At 59.9% G+C, this 13,019-nt stretch overlaps 1 protein-coding gene across 1 annotated transcript in view; it reads right to left on the bottom strand.

The window, feature by feature from the left end:
- The window catches only part of LOC140468667 (uncharacterized), a 180,674-nt gene that overhangs the window by 151,147 nt on the left and 16,508 nt on the right, over nt 1-13,019 (bottom strand). The window lies entirely within an intron of this gene.

The raw sequence follows: 13,019 nt of genomic DNA, 5'->3' as shown, positions 1-13,019 counted from the left end.
GGGGGTGTGATTGGGGATTGGGGTCAGGGGGTGTGATTGGGGATTGGGGACAGGGGGTGTGATTGGGGATTGGGGTCGGGGTGTGATTGGGGATTGGGGTCAGGGGGTATGATTGGGGATTGGGGTCAGAGGGTGTGATTGGGGATTGGGGATTGGGGGTCGGGGGTGTGATTGGGGATTGGGGTCAGGGGGTATGATTGGGGATTGGGGTCAGGGGTGTGATTGGGGATTGGGGACCGGGGGTGTGATTGAGGATTGGGGTTCGGGGTGTGATTGGGATTGGGGTCAGGAGGGTGTGATTGGAGATTGGGGTTAGGGGTGTGATTGGGGATTGGGGGTCGGGGTGTGATTGGGGATTGGGGGTTGGGGTGTGATTGGGGATTGGGGTCAGGGGGTGTGATTGGGGATTGGGGGTCAGGGGGTGTGATTGGGAATGGGGGTCAGGGGGTGTGATTGGGGATTGGGGTCAGGGGTGTGATTGGGGTTTGGGGACAGGGGGTGTGATTGAGGATTGGGGGTTGGGGTGTGATTGGGGGATTGGGGTCAGGGGTGTGATTGTGGATTGGGGTCAGGGGGTGTGATTGGGGATTGGGGGTCGGGGTGTGATTGGGGATTGGGGTCAGGGGTGTGATTGGGGATTGGGGGTTGGGGTGTGATTGGGGATTGGGGTCAGGGGGTGTGATTGGGGATTGGGGGTCGGGGTGTGATTGGGGATTGGGGGTCGGGGTGTGATTGGGGATTGGGGGTCGGGGTGTGATTGGGGATTGGGGGTCGGGGGTGTGATTGGGGATTGGGGGTTGGGGTGTGATTGGGGATTGGGGTCAGGGGTGTGATTGGGGATTGGGGGTCGGGGTGTGATTGGGGATTGGGGGTCGGGGGTGTGATTGGGGATTGGGGGTTGGGGTGTGATTGGGGATTGGGGTCAGGGATGTGTGATTGGGGATTGGGGATCAGGGGTGTGATTGGGGTCAGTGGTGTGATTGGGGATTGGGGTCAGGGGGTGTGATTGGGGATTGGGGTCAGGTGGTGTGATTGGGGATTGGGGGTCAGGGCTGTGATTCGGGATTGGGGTCAGGGGGTCTGATTGGGGATCGGGGTCAGGGGGTGTGATTGGGGTTTGAGGGTAAGGGGGTATGATTGGGGATTGGGTTCAGGGGGTGTGATTGGGGATTGGGGTCAGGTGGTGTGATTGGGGATTGGGGGTCAGGGCTGTGATTCGGGATTGGGGTCAGGGGGTCTGATTGGGGATCGGGGTCAGGGGGTGTGATTGGGGATTGTGGTCAGGGGGTGTGATTGGGAATGGGGTCAGGGGTGTGTGATTGGCGATTGTGGATCAGGGGTGTGATTGGGGTCAGTGGTGTGATTGGGGATTGGGGTCAGGGGGTGTGATTTGGGATTGGGGTCAGGGGGGTGTGATTAGGGGATTGGGGTCAGGGGTGTGTGATTGGGGATTGGGTATCAGGGGTGAGATTGGGGTCAGTGGTGTGATTGGGGATTGGGGTCAGGGGTGTGTGATTGGGGATTGGGGATCAGGGGTGTGATTATGGTCAGTGGTGTGATTGGGGATTGGGGTCAGGGGGTGTGATTGTGGTTTGAGGGTAAGGGGGTATGATTGGGGATTGGGGTCAGGGGGTGTGATTGGGGATTGGGGTCAGGGGGTGTGATTGGGGATTGGGGTCAGAGGATGTGATTGGGGATTGGGGTCAGGTGGTCTGATTGGGGATTGGGGGTCAGGGCTGTGATTCGGGATTGGGGTCAGGGGGTCTGATTGGGGATTGGGGTCAGTGGGTGTGATTGGGGATCGGGGTCAGGGGGTGTGATTGGGGATTGGGGTCAGGGTGTGTGATTGGGAATGGGGTCAGGGGTATGATTGGGGATTGGGGAAAGGGGTGTGATTGGGGATTGGGGTCAGGGGGTATGATTGGGGATTGGGTTCAGGGGGTGTGATTGGGGATTGGGGGTCGGGGTGTGATTGGGGATTGGGGTCAGGGATGTGATTGGGGATTGGGGTCAGGGGGTGTGATTGGGGATTGGGGTCAGGGGTGTGATTGGGGATTGGGGTCAGGGGTGTGATTGGGGATTGGGGTCAGGGGGTATGATTGGGGATTGGGGTCAGGGGGTATGATTGGGGATTGGGGTCAGGGGGTGTGATTGGGGTTTGAGGGTCAGGGGGTGTGATTGGGGATTGGGGGTCAGTGGGTGTGATTGGGGATTGGGGTCAGGGGGTGTGATTGGGGATTGGGGTCAGGGGTGTGATTGAGGATTCGGGTTCGGGGTGTGATTGGGGATTGGGGTCAGGGGAGTGTGATTGGGGATTGGGGTTAGGGGTGTGATTGGGGATTGGGGGTTGGGGTGTGATTGGGGATTGGGGGTCAGGGGGTGTGATTGGGGATTGGGGATCAGGGGTGTGATTGGGGATTGGGGTCAGGGGGTGTGATTGGGGATTGGGGGTCGGGGTGTGATTGGGGATTGGGGGTTGGGGTGTGATTGGGGATTGGGGTCAGGGGGTGTGATTGGGGATTGGGGGTCGGGGTGTGATTGGGGATTGGGGTCAGGGGTGTGATTGGGGATTGGGGGTCAGGGGGTGTGATTGGGGATTGGGGGTCAGGGGTGTGATTGGGGATTGGGGGTCAGGGGGTGTGATTGGGGATTGGGGTCAGGGGTGTGATTGGGGATTGGGGTCAGGGGTGTGATTGGGGATTGGGGGTCGGGGGTGTGATTGGGGATTGGGGTCAGGGGGTATGATTGGGGATTGGGGTCAGGGGTGTGATTGGGGATTGGGGACAGGGGGTGTGATTGGGGATTGGGGTCGGGGTGTGATTGGGGATTGGGGTCAGGGGGTATGATTGGGGATTGGGGTCAGAGGGTGTGATTGAGGATTGGGGATTGGGGGTCGGGGGTGTGATTGGGGATTGGGGTCAGGGGGTATGATTGGGGATTGGGGTCAGGGGTGTGATTGGGGATTGGGGACCGGGGGTGTGATTGAGGATTGGGGTTCGGGGTGTGATTGGGATTGGGGTCAGGAGGGTGTGATTGGGGATTGGGGTTAGGGGTGTGATTGGGGATTGGGGGTCGGGGTGTGATTGGGGATTGGGGGTTGGGGTGTGATTGGGGATTGGGGTCAGGGGGTGTGATTGGGGATTGGGGGTCAGGGGGTGTGATTGGGAATGGGGGTCAGGGGGTGTGATTGGGGATTGGGGTCAGGGGTGTAATTGGGGTTTGGGGACAGGGGGTGTGATTGAGGATTGGGGGTTGGGGTGTGATTGGGGGATTGGGGTCAGGGGTGTGATTGGGGATTGGGGTCAGGGGGTGTGATTGGGGATTGGGGGTCGGGGTGTGATTGGGGATTGGGGTCAGGGGTGTGATTGGGGATTGGGGGTCGGGGTGTGATTGGGGATTGGGGGTCAGGGGGTGTGATTGGGGATTGGGGGTTGGGGTGTGATTGGGGATTGGGGTCAGGGGGTGTGATTGGGGATTGGGGGTCGGGGTGTGATTGGGGATTGGGGGTCGGGGTGTGATTGGGGATTGGGGGTCGGGGTGTGATTGGGGATTGGGGGTTGGGGTGTGATTGGGGATTGGGGTCAGGGGGTGTGATTGGGGATTGGGGGTCAGGGGGTGTGATTGGGAATGGGGGTCAGGGGGTGTGATTGGGGATTGGGGTCAGGGGTGTGATTGGGGTTTGGGGACAGGGGGTGTGATTGAGGATTGGGGGTTGGGGTGTGATTGGGGGATTGGGGTCAGGGGTGTGATTGGGGATTGGGGTCAGGGGCTATGATTGGGGATTGGGTTCAGGGGGTGTGATTGGGGATTGGGGGTCGGGGTGTGATTGGGGATTGGGGTCAGGGATGTGATTGGGGATTGGGGTCAGGGGGTGTGATTGGGGATTGGGGTCAGGGGTGTGATTGGGGATTGGGGTCAGGGGTGTGATTGGGGATTGGGGTCAGGGGGTATGATTGGGGATTGGGGTCAGGGGGTATGATTGGGGATTGGGGTCAGGGGGTGTGATTGGGGTTTGAGGGTCAGGGGGTGTGATTGGGGATTGGGGGTCAGTGGGTGTGATTGGGGATTGGGGTCAGGGGGTGTGATTGGGGATTGGTGTCAGGGGTGTGATTGAGGATTCGGGTTCGGGGTGTGATTGGGGATTGGGGTCAGGGGAGTGTGATTGGGGATTGGGGTTAGGGGTGTGATTGGGGATTGGGGGTTGGGGTGTGATTGGGGATTGGGGGTCAGGGGGTGTGATTGGGGATTGGGGATCAGGGGTGTGATTGGGGATTGGGGTCAGGGGGTGTGATTGGGGATTGGGGGTCGGGGTGTGATTGGGGATTGGGGGTTGGGGTGTGATTGGGGATTGGGGTCAGGGGGTGTGATTGGGGATTGGGGGTCGGGGTGTGATTGGGGATTGGGGTCAGGGGTGTGATTGGGGATTGGGGGTCAGGGGGTGTGATTGGGGATTGGGGGTCAGGGGTGTGATTGGGGATTGGGGGTCGGGGGTGTGATTGGGGATTGGGGTCAGGGGTGTGATTGGGGATTGGGGTCAGGGGTGTGATTGGGGATTGGAGTCAGGGGGTATGATTGGGGAATGGGGTCAGGTGGTGTGATTGGGGATTGGGGGTCGGGGGTGTGATTGGGGATTGGGGTCAGGGGGTATGATTGGGGATTGGGGTCAGGGGTGTGATTGGGGATTGGGGACAGGGGGTGTGATTGGGGATTGGGGTCGGGGTGTGATTGGGGATTGGGGTCAGGGGGTATGATTGGGGATTGGGGTCAGAGGGTGTGATTGGGGATTGGGGATTGGGGGTCGGGGGTGTGATTGGGGATTGGGGTCAGGGGGTATGATTGGGGATTGGGGTCAGGGGTGTGATTGGGGATTGGGGACCGGGGGTGTGATTGAGGATTGGGGTTCGGGGTGTGATTGGGATTGGGGTCAGGAGGGTGTGATTGGGGATTGGGGTTAGGGGTGTGATTGGGGATTGGGGGTCGGGGTGTGATTGGGGATTGGGGGTTGGGGTGTGATTGGGGATTGGGGTCAGGGGGTGTGATTGGGGATTGGGGGTCAGGGGTGTGATTGAGGATTGGGGTCAGGGGGTGTGATTGGGGATTGGGGGTTGGGGTGTGATTGGGGATTGGGGTCAGGGGGTGTGATTGGGGATTGGGGGTCGGGGTGTGATTGGGGATTGGGGGTCGGGGTGTGATTGGGGATTGGGGGTCGGGGTGTGATTGGGGATTGGGGGTTGGGGTGTGATTGGGGATTGGGGTCAGGGGGTGTGATTGGGGATTGGGGGTCAGGGGGTGTGATTGGGAATGGGGGTCAGGGGGTGTGATTGGGGATTGGGGTCAGGGGTGTGATTGGGGATTGGGGTCAGGGGCTATGATTGGGGATTGGGTTCAGGGGGTGTGATTGGGGATTGGGGGTCGGGGTGTGATTGGGGATTGGGGTCAGGGATGTGATTGGGGATTGGGGTCAGGGGGTGTGATTGGGGATTGGGGTCAGGGGTGTGATTGGGGATTGGGGTCAGGGGTGTGATTGGGGATTGGGGTCAGGGGGTATGATTGGGGATTGGGGTCAGGGGGTATGATTGGGGATTGGGGTCAGGGGGTGTGATTGGGGTTTGAGGGTCAGGGGGTGTGATTGGGGATTGGGGGTCAGTGGGTGTGATTGGGGATTGGGGTCAGGGGGTGTGATTGGGGATTGGTGTCAGGGGTGTGATTGAGGATTCGGGTTCGGGGTGTGATTGGGGATTGGGGTCAGGGGAGTGTGATTGGGGATTGGGGTTAGGGGTGTGATTGGGGATTGGGGGTTGGGGTGTGATTGGGGATTGGGGGTCAGGGGGTGTGATTGGGGATTGGGGATCAGGGGTGTGATTGGGGATTGGGGTCAGGGGGTGTGATTGGGGATTGGGGGTCGGGGTGTGATTGGGGATTGGGGGTTGGGGTGTGATTGGGGATTGGGGTCAGGGGGTGTGATTGGGGATTGGGGGTCGGGGTGTGATTGGGGATTGGGGTCAGGGGTGTGATTGGGGATTGGGGGTCAGGGGGTGTGATTGGGGATTGGGGGTCAGGGGTGTGATTGGGGATTGGGGGTCGGGGGTGTGATTGGGGATTGGGGTCAGGGGTGTGATTGGGGATTGGGGTCAGGGGTGTGATTGGGGATTGGAGTCAGGGGGTATGATTGGGGAATGGGGTCAGGTGGTGTGATTGGGGATTGGGGGTCGGGGGTGTGATTGGGGATTGGGGTCAGGGGGTATGATTGGGGATTGGGGTCAGGGGTGTGATTGGGGATTGGGGACAGGGGGTGTGATTGGGGATTGGGGTCGGGGTGTGATTGGGGATTGGGGTCAGGGGGTATGATTGGGGATTGGGGTCAGAGGGTGTGATTGGGGATTGGGGATTGGGGGTCGGGGGTGTGATTGGGGATTGGGGTCAGGGGGTATGATTGGGGATTGGGGTCAGGGGTGTGATTGGGGATTGGGGACCGGGGGTGTGATTGAGGATTGGGGTTCGGGGTGTGATTGGGGATTGGGGGTCGGGGTGTGATTGGGGATTGGGGGTTGGGGTGTGATTGGGGATTGGGGTCAGGGGGTGTGATTGGGGATTGGGGTTAGGGGTGTGATTGGGGATTGGGGGTCGGGGTGTGATTGGGGATTGGGGGTTGGGGTGTGATTGGGGATTGGGGTCAGGGGGTGTGATTGGGGATTGGGGGTCAGGGGGTGTGATTGGGAATGGGGGTCAGGGGGTGTGATTGGGGATTGTGGTCAGGGGTGTGATTGGGGTTTGGGGACAGGGGGTGTGATTGAGGATTGGGGGTTGGGGTGTGATTGGGGGATTGGGGTCAGGGGTGTGATTGGGGATTGGGGTCAGGGGGTGTGATTGGGGATTGGGGGTCGGGGTGTGATTGGGGATTGGGGTCAGGGGTGTGATTGGGGATTGGGGGTCGGGGTGTGATTGGGGATTGGGGGTCAGGGGGTGTGATTGGGGATTGGGGGTTGGGGTGTGATTGTGGATTGGGGTCAGGGGGTGTGATTGGGGATTGGGGGTCGGGGTTGATTGGGGATTGGGGGTCGGGGTGTGATTGGGGATTGGGGGTCGGGGTGTGATTGGGGATTGGGGGTCGGGGGTGTGATTGGGGATTGGGGGTCGGGGTGTGATTGGGGATTGGGGGTCGGGGGTGTGATTGGGGATTGGGGGTCGGGGTGTGATTGGGGATTGGGGGTCGGGGGTGTGATTGGGGATTGGGGTCAGGGATGTGTGATTGGGGATTGGGGATCAGGGGTGTGATTGGGGTCAGTGGTGTGATTGGGGATTGGGGTCAGGGGGTGTGATTGGGGTTTGAGGGTAAGGGGGTATGATTGGGGATTGAGGTCAGGGGGTGTGATTGGGGATTGGGGGTCAGGGCTGTGATTCGGGATTGGGGTCAGGGGGTCTGATTGGGGATCGGGGTCAGGGGGTGTGATTGGGGATTGGGGTCAGGGGGTGTGATTGGGAATGGGGTCAGGGGTGTGTGATTGGGGATCGGGGTCAGGGGGTGTGATTGGGGATTGGGGTCAGGGGGTGTGATTGGGAATGGGGTCAGGGGTGTGTGATTGGGGATTGTGGATCAGGGGTGTGATTGGGGTCAGTGGTGTGATTGGGGATTGGGGTCAGGGGGTGTGATTTGGGATTGGGGTCAGGGGGGTGTGATTAGGGGATTGGGGTCAGGGGTGTGTGATTGGGGATTGGGTATCAGGGGTGAGATTGGGGTCAGGGGTGTGATTGGGGATTGGGGTCAGGGGGTCTGATTGTGGATTGGGGTCAGTGGGTGTGATTGGGAATGGGGTCAGGGGTATGATTGGGGATTGGGGAAAGGGGTGTGATTGGGGATTGGGGTCAGGGGGTATGATTGGGGATTGGGTTCAGGGGGTGTGATTGGGGATTGGGGTCAGGGGGTATGATTGGGGATTGGGGTCAGGGGGTGTGATTGGGAATGGGGTCAGGGGTGTGATTGGGGATTGGGGTCAGGGGGTATGATTGGGGATTGGGGTCGGGGGTGTGATTGGGGATTGGGGTCAGGTGGTGTGATTGGGGATTGGGGGTCAGGGCTGTGATTCGGGATTGGGGTCAGGGGGTCTGATTGGGGATCGGGGTCAGGGGGTGTGATTGGGGATTGGGGTCAGGGGGTGTGATTGGGAATGGGGTCAGGGGTGTGTCATTGGGGATTGTGGATCAGGGGTGTGATTGGGGTCAGTGGTGTGATTGGGGTTTGGGGTCAGGGGGTGTGATTGGGGATTGGGGTCAGGGGGGTGTGATTAGGGGATTGGGGTCAGGGGTGTGTGATTGGGGATTGGGTATCAGGGGTGAGATTGGGGTCAGTGGTGTGATTGGGGATTGGGGTCAGGGGTGTGTGATTGGGGATTGGGGATCAGGGGTGTGATTGGGGTCAGTGGTGTGATTGGGGTTTGGGGTCAGGGGGTGTGATTGGGGATTGGGGTCAGGGGGGTGTGATTAGGGGATTGGGGTCAGGGGTGTGTGATTGGGGATTGGGTATCAGGGGTGTGATTGGGGTCAGTGGTGTGATTGGGGATTGGGGTCAGGGGGTGTGATTGGGGATTGGGGTCAGGGGGTGTGATTGGGGATTGGGGTCAGGGGGTGTGATTAGGGGATTGGGGTCAGGGGTGTGTGATTGGGGATTGGGGGTCAGGGGTGTGATTGGGGTCAGTGGTGTGATTGGGGATTGGGGACAGGGGGTGTGATTGAGGATTGGGGTTCGGGGTGTGATTGGGATTGGGGTCAGGAGGGTATGATTGGGGATTGGGGTCAGGGTGTGATTGGGGATTGGGGTCAGGGGGTATGATTGGGGATTGGGGTCAGGGGGTGTGATTGGGGATTGGGGTCAGGGGGTGTGATTGGGGATTGGGGGTCAGGGGGTGTGATTGGGGATTGGGGGTCGGGGTGTGATTGGGGATTGGGGTCAGGGGTGTGATTGGGGATTGGGGACAGGGGGTGTGATTGAGAATTGGGGTTCGGGGTGTGATTGGGATTGGGGTCAGGAGGGTGTGATTGGGGATTGGGGTTAGGGGTGTGATTGGGGATTGGGGGTCGGGGTGTGATTGGGGATTGGGGGATGGGGTGTGATTGGGGATTGGGGTCAGGGGGTGTGATTGGGGATTGGGGGTCAGGGGGTGTGATTGGGGATTGGGGTCAGGGGTGTGATTGGGGATTGGGGTCGGGGTGTGATTGGGGATTGGGGGTTGGGGTGTGATTGGGGGATTGGGGTCAGGGGTGTGATTGGGGATTGGGGTCAGGGGGTGTGATTGGGGATTGGGGGTTGGAGTGTGATTGGGGATTGGGGTCAGGGGTGTGTGATTGGGGATTGGGGATCAGGGGTGTGATTGGGGTCAGTGGTGTGATTGGGGATTGGGGTCAGGGGGTGTGATTGGGGATTGGGGTCAGGTGGTGTGATTGGGGATTGGGGGTCAGGGCTGTGATTCGGGATTGGGGTCAGGGGGTCTGATTGGGGATTGGGGTCAGTGGGTGTGATTGGGGATCGGGGTCAGGGGGTGTGATTGGGGATTGGGGTCAGGGGGTGTGATTGGGAATGGGGTCAGGGGTGTGATTGGGGATTGGGGTCAGGGGTGTGATTGGGGATTGGGGTCAGGGGGTATGATTGGGGATTAGGGTCAGGGGGTGTGATTGGGGATTGGGGGTCGGGGTGTGATTGGGGATTGGGGTCAGGGGTGTGATTGGGGATTGGGGTCAGGGGGTGTGATTGGGGATTGGGGTCAGGGGTGTGTGATTGGGGATTGGGGATCAGGGGTGTGATTGGGGTCATTGGTGTGATTGGGGATTGGGGTCAGGGGGTGTGATTGGGGATTGGGGTCAGGGGGGTGTGATTAGGGGATTGGGGTCAGGGGAGTGTGATTGGGGATTGGGGATCGGGGGTGTGATTGGGGATTGGGGATCGGGGGTGTGATTAGGGGATTGGGGTCAGGGGGTGTGATTGGGAATGGGGTCAGGGGGTGTGATTGGGAATGGGGTCAGGGGTGTGTGATTGGGGATTGGGGATCAGGGGTGTGATTGGGGTCAGTGGTGTGATTGGGGATTGGGGTCAGGGGGTGTGATTGAGGTTTGAGGGTAAGGGGGTATGATTGGGGATTGGGGTCAGGGGGTGTGATTGGGTATTGGGGTCAGTGGGTGTGATTGGGGATCGGGGTCAGGGGGTGTGATTGGGGATTGGGGTCAGGGGGTGTGATTGGGAATGGGGTCAGGGGTGTGATTGGGGATTGGGGTCAGGGGTGTGATTGGGGATTGGGGTCAGGGGGTGTGATTGGGGATTGGGGGTCAGGGGGTGTGATTGGGGATTGGGGGTCAGGGGTGTGATTGGGGATTGGGTTCAGGGGTGTGATTGGGGATTGGGGGTCGGGGGTGTGATTGGGGATTGGGGGTCGGGGTGTGATTGGGGATTGGGGTCAGGGGTGTGATTGGGGATTGGGGACAGGGGGTGTGATTGAGGATTGGGGTTCGGGGTGTGATTGGGATTGGGGTCAGGAGGGTGTGATTGGGGTTTGGGGTTAGGGGTGTGATTGGGGATTGGGGGTAGGGGTGTGATTGGGGATTGGGGTTTGGGGTGTGATTGGGGGATTGGGGTCAGGGGTGTGATTGGGGATTGGGGTCAGGGGGTGTGATTGGGGATTGGGGGTCGGGGTGTGATTGGGGATTGGGGGTTGGGGTGTGATTGGGGATTGGGGTCAGGGGTGTGTGATTGGGGATTGGGGATCAGGGGGTGTGATTGGGGTTTGAGGGTAAGGGGGTATGATTGGGGATTGGGGTCAGGGGGTGTGATTGGGGATTGGGGTCAGGGGTGTGTGATTGGGGATTGGGGATCAGGGGTGTGATTGGGGTCAGTGGTGTGTTTGGGGATTGGGGTCAGGGGGTGTGATTGGGGATTGGGGTCAGGGGGGTGTGATTAGGGGATTGGGGTCAGGGGGGTGTGATTGGGGATTGGGGATCGGGGGTGTGATTGGGGATTGGGGACAGGGGGTGTGATTGGGGATTGGGGTCAGTGGTGTGATTGGGGATTGGGGTCAGGGGGTGTGATTGGGGTTTGAGGGTAAGGGGGTATGATTGGGGATTGGGGTCAGGGGGTGTGATTGGGGATCGGGGTCAGGGGGTGTGATTGGGGATTGGGGTCAGGGGGTGTGATTGGGAATGGGGTCAGGGGTGTGATTGGGGATTGGGGTCAGGGGTGTGATTGGGGATTGGGGTCAGGGGGTGTGATTGGGGATTGGGGGTCAGGGTGTGATTGGGGATTGGGGTCAGGGGTGTGATTGGGGATTGGGGTCAGGTGGTGTGATTGGGGATTGGGGTCAGGGGTGTGATTGGGGATTGGGGTCAGGGGTGTGATTGGGGATTGGGGTCAGGGGGTATGATTGGGGATTGGGGTCAGGGAGTGTGATTGGGGATTGGGGTCAGGGGTGTGATTGGGGTTTGAGGGTCAGGGGGTGTGATTGGGGATTGGGAGTCAGTGGGTGTGATTGGGGATCGGGGTCAGGGGGTGTGATTGGGGATTGGGGTCAGGGGTGTGATTGGGGATTGGGGTCAGGGGTGTGATTGGGGATTGGGGTGCGGGTTGTGATTGGGGATTGGGGATCGGCGGTGTGATTGGGGATTGGGGACAGGGGGTGTGATTGAGGATTGGGGTTCTGGGTGTGATTGGGGATTGGGGGTCGGGGTGTGATTGGGGATTGGGGGTTGGGGTGTGATTGGGGATTGGGGTCAGGGGGTGTGATTGGGGATTGGGGGTCGGGGTGTGATTGGGGATTGGGGTCAGGGGTGTGATTGGGGATTGGGGGCAGGGGGTGTGATTGGGGATTGGGGGTCAGGGGTGTGATTGGGGATTGGGGGTCAGGGGGTGTGATTGGGGATTGGGGTCAGGGGTGTGATTGGGGATTGGGGTCAGGGGGTGTGATTGGGGATTGGGGGTCGGGGTGTGATTGGGGATTGGGGTCAGGGGTGTGATTGGGGATTGGGGTCAGGGGGTGTGATTGGGGATTGGGGTCAGGGGGTGTGATTGGTGATTGGGGTCAGGGGGTATGAATGGGGATTGGGGTCAGGGGTGTGATTGGGGTTTTAGGGTCAGGGGGTGTGATTGGGAATTGGGGTCAGGGGTGTGATTGGGGATTGGGGTTCGGGGTGTGATTGGGGATTGGGGATCAGGGGTGTGATTGGGGATTGGGGTCAGGGGTGTGATTGGGGATTGGGGACAGCGGGTGTGATTGAGGATTGGGGGTCGGGGTGTGATTGGGGATTGGGGTCAGGGGTGTGATTGGGGATTGGGGACAGCGGGTGTGATTGAGGATTGGGGTTCGGGGTGTGATTGGGATTGGGGTCAGGAGGGTGTGATTGGGGATTGGGGTCAGGGGTGTGATTGGGGATTGGGGTCAGGGGGTGTGATTGGGGATTGGGGGTCGGGGTGTGATTGGGGATTGGGGTCAAGGGTGTAATTGGGGATTGGGGTCAGGGGGTATGAATGGGGATTGGGGTCAGGGGTGTGATTGGGTTTTTAGGGTCAGGGGGTGTGATTGGGAATTGGGGTCAGGGGTGTGATTGGGGATTTGGGTTCGGGGTGTGATTGGGGATTGGGGATCAGGGGTGTGATTGGGGATTGGGGTCAGGGGTGTGATTGGGGTTTTAGGGTCAGGGGGTGTGATTGGGGTTTGGGGTCAGGGGGTGTGATTGGCGATTGGGGTCGGGGGTGTGATTGGGGTTTGAGGGTCAGGGGGTGTGATTGGGGATTGGGGGTCAGGGGGTGTGATTGGGGATTGGGGTCAGGGGTGTGATTGGGAATTGGGGTCAGGGGTGTGATTGGGGATTGGGGTTCGGGGTGTGATTGGGGATTGGGGATCAGGGGTGTGATTGGGGATTGGGGTCAGGGGTGTGATTGGGGATTGGGGACAGCGGGTGTGATTGAGGATTGGGGGTCGGGGTGTGATTGGGGATTGGGGGTTGGGGTGTGATTGGGGATTGGGGTCAGGGGGTGTGATTGG

The sequence above is a fragment of the Chiloscyllium punctatum genome, chromosome 47 (genome assembly GCF_047496795.1).
Source record: "Chiloscyllium punctatum isolate Juve2018m chromosome 47, sChiPun1.3, whole genome shotgun sequence".
Taxonomy (NCBI): Eukaryota; Metazoa; Chordata; class Chondrichthyes; order Orectolobiformes; family Hemiscylliidae; genus Chiloscyllium; species Chiloscyllium punctatum.
The sequence above is the reverse complement of the archived record's forward strand: the minus strand, read 5'-3'. Positions and strand labels throughout refer to the sequence as shown.